The sequence below is a fragment of the Vombatus ursinus genome, unplaced genomic scaffold, assembly GCF_900497805.2.
Source record: "Vombatus ursinus unplaced genomic scaffold, bare-nosed wombat genome assembly UNPS02014802.1, whole genome shotgun sequence".
Classification (NCBI taxonomy): domain Eukaryota; kingdom Metazoa; phylum Chordata; class Mammalia; order Diprotodontia; family Vombatidae; genus Vombatus; species Vombatus ursinus.
This window is the reverse complement of record NW_020954580.1, coordinates 26,159,137-26,167,293: the sequence shown is the minus strand read 5'-3', so window position 1 is coordinate 26,167,293 and position 8,157 is coordinate 26,159,137.

Below are 8,157 nucleotides of genomic sequence, written 5' to 3'. Positions count from 1 at the left end.
GGGTCACAGGTGGGATTTGAAGCTCGGGTCTCTCCTGACTCCAAGGCCAATTTTTTTCCCTGTCTCCATACTGCTTTAGGAAAAGGAGTGTAGGGAAGCCACAACCGAGACCCCTTCATTGCCAAGAACCCTCCTCATTGTGGGAAAACCTTTGTCTCTATTAGTTGCATACACTCCCTGTCCCTAACACACATACATATGAACACTCACCCTTAACACACATCCTTCCCCCTTCCCTTGAGGCTAATGATAACTTTTTTGGGGATATCTCCCTTTCCACCTTTCTTCTCCCCCTCCTAACCCATCTTAACCACATATAATTTGGAGATATTTGCTATTGAAGTGAGGCAGAAGCAATGTTGTCATCAGAGTAGACTACACCTGGGCAGGAAGAGGAAATAGTTAAAGAGTTTGGGACCTGGCATGGAGTGAGGCATGATAAAGTAGTGGAGGGAGGGAGACACAATTATCAAAACATGTGCCGGAGCTCTCTCTCTCTCTCTCTCTCTCTCTCTCTCTCTCTCTCTCTCTGCCAAAAACAGAGCTGTAAATAATTTCCTGACTTGCCTGGATGGTAATTTCATCTTCAAAGGGTGGAGCAACCAACAAGGGGAAAATTTCTATTTTGGGTTTGATTCTCCCCAACAGGGAGGATCCAACTGTTGCATTAGAACTGATGGGACTCTTGGTGGAGATGAAGGAATCACTTCAATTAGAAGTGATCTCAGAATTTATGACGAACGAGGAGGGCAGACTAGGCAAACTCTGGCACGTACTCTAGATTTTGTGAAAGCAGATTTCAAAGGGTTCGGAGAAAGATAGTTTGCGTATGAAGTTTGACAAATTTAACAAAGGAAATTGACCTAGGAGGGATGAGCGGCTCTCAAGAATATCGTGCCGAAGACGTAAGAGAAAAAAATTCCAGTGTGAAGAGAAAGAGGGAATTGTTAAAAGAATCTGATCTGGATGCACATGGACTTCACCAAACAGCTTATATATAATAAAATAAAAATTAGGAAGAACAAAACGAAAAAGGCAGACAGAAGATGGAAGCCGAGGCAGGTAATGGAGGACGCATAATCAGGCATGGTATGGTCCTATAAGAAACATGGTAGCAGTGCTAAAGCTTAGCTTGATTTTTTTGGTTATTTTTATTTATATTGTCATAGGTCTTGTGTTCCTAATTCTACCGATCTCCTTCTGCATCCATTTATCGAAGTTCTTGTATTTCTCTAAATATTCCATTACATTCACGTACCACATTTTGTTTAGTTCTTTCCCAGTTGATGGGCACCCGTTTTATTTTCAGCCCATTGTTATCACAGTTTCCCTAAATTTTCATAAAACATTTGAAATCATGCTATCATAATATACAAGATAGTGAGATGGGGGTGAGATCTTGGTACCATTCGTTGAATTCAGATTTAGTTGAACACAATCATTTTTAGGAGTTCAATGAAACCTTGGAAGGAGATCTTTAGCAAAGTACCCCAAAGATCTGTACAGTTTTTTAACATTTTTATAAATGTCTTAGACATAGGAGTAGAAGACATTCTCATCAAGTTTGTCGGTGATAGAAAGCCAAAAGTTAATCTGATTCAACAAGATCTTTTTTTTTTAAAATTCGTTTTTTAAAAATGTTGAGGTCTACATTTTAAGAGGCTGCAAACTCCGTGTGAGCCAGAAGTGTGATAATAGTAGATATTTAATAAATGTATGTTGACTAATTCCTCAAAAAATTCTGCAGCCAAAAAATTTAATGTAATTTTAGGCTCTTTGAGGAAATAGAGTGTCTAGGACTAAGGAGAAAAGTGATAGTTCAGTGCACTCTGTCCTAGTCAGATACATCTAGAGTATTGTGTTCAATTCTAGGTCCCATATTTTAGGAATGTCTTTGATAAAATGGAGAATGTTCAGAGGAAAGCACAGGGCCTTAAGATATTCAATTGGAAATAAGAGACTAGAGCTCTGGGAGGATTAGTGAAGTTTTAGGAGTTATCCACATAGATGTGATAATTAAAGCCATGGAAAGTACATTAGGTTTCCTCAGGAGACCATGTAGAGAGAGATTTCTGTGATTGATTGATTCATGAAGGCCCTTAGCCTAACCAGAGGTTGGGACCTGTTCTAGGCTGGTCTATATGAAGCCTGTAGGGGTGGATGAAAACTTCCTGGTTTGGTGAAATTAAAGAATGCTACAACTGGAAAATTCTTGGGTAAGTCAGGGCCAGAATTTCTATTTATGAGAAAAAGTTAGTAATCATGATATGTCATGCAACTGAAAGGTCAGAGGTGGTAAGCATTGGAGTAGAAATAGGGTCAAAACTTGGATTCATAAAGTCTGAGGTGCCTCTCAAAAAGGGAGATTCAGCCACAGGTCCAATGTATTTGGGGAACGGAGGGAGCTTTGGAAGTCAAGTATCTTTGTCTTTGTTCTGCCCCTGCCCCTTTCCATCAGTTCTTAGCCCAATGTGCTGCAAAGAATCAATGCTTAGTCAATGTTTGTTGCATGAATGAAAGAAACTGAATGAGTTAGAGCCCTTGGAAATTTGAGGGTGCAAGAATGTGCCTGGGCTGGGGAGATTTGACCTGGGATTATGAAGGGTGAGGGTCTAGGGTGAGGTATAATATTGCTAGGGAGAAAGGCAGGAGGAGCAGGATAAGGCATGGACTCCTCTCCAGTGCTTAGCATAGTGCCTGGTGAATAGTAGACACTTAATAAATGTATGTTAACTAATTCCTCAAAAGGAAAAAGTAGGACTTCAGAGAGTTTAACTGAGTCACCTAAGCCATATCATCCTGAGAGCATTTGTTGATAACACCAAAACCACAAGCTATAGATATAAAATGGAATGGATAAGGTGGCATTTCTAGAATGCTCTATTATCATACTGGTGATATAATAATGCTACTACTACATTTGGATCTCAGGATCTGACAGGTTGTGGGAAGAAGGAGCAACAGTGATAAAGTTGGAAGTTGGGAAGGGTAGCTATGCCTTATCAAATATAAAGAAAATCTACATTGTAGATAATATGATTTTGAACGTACTCAAGATTCAACCTTTGCTGTCTACCTCAATATTGAGTCCATATAGCCTGGTGGACTTTGAGTCAGGAAGACCTGAGTTCAAATCAATCCTTAAACACTTACTAGCTGTATGACTCTGTGCAAATCACTTAAACTCTGCCTTAGTTTCCACAACTGTAAAATGAAAGGGGTAGGACTCAGTGAACTCTAAGGTCGCTTCCAGCTCTACATCTGTAATACTATGATCTAACTCTCTAATTTCAAGTGGTTAAAAGATAGGTAATATAGAATAGAGATCTGTAGTATGAGCAGTTCTTAGGCGGTACCATGTAAATCATGGGATTCCCTATGAATCAGTTGCGGGCACTAAGCTTATCTGGCATTTCGATAAGGAATCTGCGCAGTGAAATTCTTTTGGTTACAAATGACCATAAGTTCTTCTAGGTCTAAGCAGGAAGCTTTCAAAAGTTTCTGCAGAGTGGAGCCAAGATGGTGGTTTAGAGGCAGCCACCCAGTGAACTCTTCCTACATTCCCCTCCAAACAACTTTAAAATAACACCTCAAATAAAATTTTTGGAGAGGCAAAGACATAAAAAGGTCAAAGTGAGATATCTTTCTAGCCTAAGAAAACTTAAGATGTTGGCAGAAGTCTGTGGCCGTAGGATTGTATGCAGTGGTGGGGAAGGAGGAGAAGAAATGGAAGGGGAAGAAAAAGAATTATTGAACTACCTATAAGTTATGATCAAAGAAAGAGCTAGACATCATATTTCAAGAAATTATAAAGGAAAATTGTTTTGATATCTTAGATCCATAAGGTAAAATAGAAATGGAAAGAATCCACTGATCACTTCTTGAAAGAGCTGGTAAGGAGGTCAGACAACTGATCAGAAAGAGATTACAGGGAACCCTTTGCTGGCACTGGGTAGAGCTGGCATTGATTGGCAACTTTACTGCTCATACACAGTTCTGCATCACAGTTACAGGGAGGAGAGGAGCACTGGTGGTCTATCACAGGGGAGCAGGGTCCCTGGTCACAGTGCTAAAACAAAGAGGAGCACTAGTGTTTGTGGCTGCAGGGGACCAAGGGCCCTTCCTGGGTGAAGATCAGAGTGCAGACCAGGAGAGCAATGACCTTGGAAGTATCAAAAACATGCAGACCCTCAGAACTAGCTCTGAAACAGCAGCACAGAAAAGCCTGAAGCTTGAGATAGTGCCTCTCCACCACCAGGTGAACAGAGCCCAACTTTAACCTAAAGTTCAAAGTAAAAAAAATATAGGCTAGAAAAATGAGTTAACAACAACAACAAAAAAGAATTTGACCATAAAAAGCTACTGTGGTGGCAGGGAAGACCAAGACATAAATTCATAAGAAGACAACATTGTGAAAACAGCTACAAAAAAACCTCAAAGAATGATGCTAATTGAACCCTAACAAAACAAGAATTCCTAAAAGAGTTAAAGAAAGAGATAAGAGTGGTAGAGGAAAAATTGGGAAAAGAAATGAGAATGATGCAAGAAAATTATAGTAAGAGAATTGACAGCTTGGTTATAAAAGACACAAAAATTGAATAAAATAATAGTTTAAAAAACAGGATTGGCCAAATGGTAAAAGAGGCACAAAAATCCACTGGAAAAAGAAGTACAAAGTCTCACTGAAGAAAATAATTCCTTAAAAATCATAATTGGGCAAGTGGAAGCCCTTGACTCCATGGGACATTGAGAAACAATAAAATAAAGTCAAAAGAATAGAAAGAAAATAGAAGAAATTGTGAAATATCTCATCAGAAAAACAACTGACCTGGATCAAGGAGAGATAATTTAAGGATTATTGAGGCTCAGATTCTTAAAATCTAGTCAAAGGCTTAGATTCTTAAAATCTAGCCACTGCTCAGTTTCTTACAATCTAGCCAATAGTTTACTAATGTTCAGACTCCTTAAGAGTCTGCCCAATATGACGAATGTTCTAATAAACCTTGTCTTTGACTGAAAAAAAAATGAGCAGACTTCAAAAAAACTTTGAAAGATTTACATGAACTGATGCTGAGTGAAATGAGCAGAAACAAAAGAACATTGTACACAGTAACAGTCACATTATGGAATGAATGACGTTGATAGATATCTTTTCAGAGCAACACAAGAATCTAAGACAACTCCAAAAGATTCATGATGGAAATTTCTATTCAAACCCAGAGAAAGAAAGATGGAGTCTGAATTCAGATGGAAGCATACTATTTGCTCTACTTTTCCTTTGTTGCTTTGTTTTATTGCTTCATTCTTGAGGTTCCTCCCATTAGTTCTAATTGTTCTTTACATCATGACTAATGGGAAAATATGCTTAACATGAATGTGTATGTAGAGCCTATATCGGATTGTACACAGTGGCAGGGGAGGAGGAGAAGAAATGGGAGGGGGAGAAAATTAGAAAAAAAGAATTATTGAACTACCTTTAAGTTATGATCAAAGAAAGAGCCTAGACATCATATTTCAAGAAATTATAAAGGAAAATTGTTTTGATATCTTAGATCCATAAGGTAAAACAGAAGTGGAAAGAATCCACCAATCACTTCCTGAAAGAGATCTCAAAATGAAAACTCTCAGGAATATTATAGGCAGATTCCAGAACTCCCAGGTCAAAGAGAAAATGTCTCAAGCAGCTAGAAAAAAACAATTCATGGGGTGCAGTGGATAGAGCATTGGCTCTGGAGTCAGGAGGACCTGAGTTCAAATTCAACCTCAGAGATTTGACACTTGTTAGCTGTGTGACCCTGGGCAAGTCACTTAACTCCAATTGCCTTGCCAAAGAAAAAGAAAGCACAATTCAAACATTGTGGATCCATAATTAGGATCACAGAGGATTTAGTAGCTTCCATGTTAAAGGAGCAGAGGGCTTGGAATATGATATTCTGGAAGGCAAAAGAGCTAAAATTACAACCAAGAACACATACCCAGCAAAACTCAGTGTAATCCTTCAGGAGAAAAAAATGATTATTTAATGAAATAGAAGACTTTCAAACTGATGAAAAGACCAGAGCTAAATAGAAAACTTGACATTCAAACACAGGACTCAAGAGAGGCATAAAAAGGAAAGCATGAAAGAGTAATCATAAGGAACTCAATAAAGTTATATTGTTTACATTCCTACGTGAGACAATGATACATGTAACTCCTAAGAACTTTATTGCTCTTAGGGTAGGTAAAAGGAGTTTTTATATAGACAGAGGCATGGATGTGAGTTGATTATGTTGGAATTCTCCACCCCCACCCCCACCCCCCCACAAATGAAGGGGTGAGAAAAAGGGATGCACTAGGAGAAGGGGGAAAGGAGAGGTAGAAAGGGGGAAGTTTTCTCACATAAAACAAGCATGCAATGAGGAGCTTTTACAATGGAGGGGAAAATGGGAGGGGGCAGTGGGCAATGCTTGAACCTCACTCTCATCAGAATTGATTAAAAGAGGAAAGGACATATATACACACCCAGTTGTGTATATAAATGTAACTTACCCAATAAGGAAATAGGAGGGGAAGAGAATAAGAGAAAGGAGGAGGAGGAATGATAAAGGGAGAGGTGGATTAAGGAAGGTAGTAGTTAGAAGCAAAATAGACTTGTGAGGAGGGACAGAGAGAGAGGAAGAGAGAGAGAAAGGAAAAAACAGAAGAAAATGAGATGAAGGGAAATACTCAGAATCATAACTGTGAATGTGAATGGGATGAGCTCACCCATAAAACTGAAGTGTATAGCATAATGTATTAGAAACCAGAATCCAACAATATGTTGTCTATAAGAGACACACCTGAAACAGGAAGACACACACAGTTAAAATAAAGGGCTGGAGCAGAATTTAATGTGCTTCACCTGAAGTAAAAAAGGCAGGGTAGCAATCATGATCTCAGACAAAGCAAAAGCAAAATTAGACCTAACTAAAAGAGATAATCAGGGAAACTACATTTTGCTAAAATGTACCATAGACAATATAAAAAGATTTCATAGCAAGTTTCTCTGATAAAGACCTAATTTCTCATATATGTAGGGAACTGAGTCAAATTTATAAAAATAAGAGCCATTCCGCAACTGATAAATGTTCAAAGGATATAAACAGGCAGTTTTCAGAAGAAACAAAACCATCTATAGTCATATGAAAAAATACTCTAAATCACTATGAGTAGAGAAATACAAATTAAAACAATTCTGAGGTACCACTTCACACCTATCAAAAATGACAAATGCTGGAGGGGATGAGGGAAAATAGGTATATAGGTACACTAATGAACTGTTGGCGGATTTATGAACTGGTCCAACCATTCTGGAGAACAACTTGGAACTATGCCCAAAGGGCTATAAAACTGTGCATACCTTTTGACCAAGCAATGCCATTACTAGGTCTGTATCCCAAAGAGATCAAAGAAAAATGAAAAGGACACATGCACAAAAATATTTCTAGCAGCTCTTTTTGTGGTGGCAAAGAATTGGAAATCAAGGGGATGTTTATCAATTGGGGAATGGCTGAACAAATTGTGGCATATAATTGTGATGGAGTACTGTTGTGCTGTTCAGGAAAACATGGCAAGACCTATATGAACTGATGCAAAGTGAAGATGATGAAGAAATGTGATACACATCCAGAGAGAGAAGTGATGAACTCTGAATACAAATTGAAGTATAATTTTCTCACTTTATTTTTCTTGTTTTTTAAAAATATGTCTAATATGGAAATCTGCTTACATGATTTCACATGCATCATTGACATATTACTTGCTTTCTCATTGGGTAGAATAGGGGTAGAGAAGGAAGGAAAGAATTTGGATGTCAAAATTTAAAAAGAAAATAATGTTCAAAATAAATAAATAAAAATTGAAATGTTTGAAAAAAAAAGTTTGTGTGTAAGCAGGTTGACAAGTGGTCTTTGAATCCCTGACACATTCCCATTCCTTGACCCACCCCCTCTTGGCCTTTGCTTTGGCCTTTGGTCAGTCACTTTCTTGGGTTTCTGATCCATTATTGCTCACTCTTTGTCTAGATTTCTGACCCTTGTTGATTCCTTGTCTGGACCCCTAATTTGTGACTTAGCCTTGTTCTTTGGGGGTCTTGATTCCTACTTTTGAGGCTGCCTCCCTATTTATTTCTGTTTT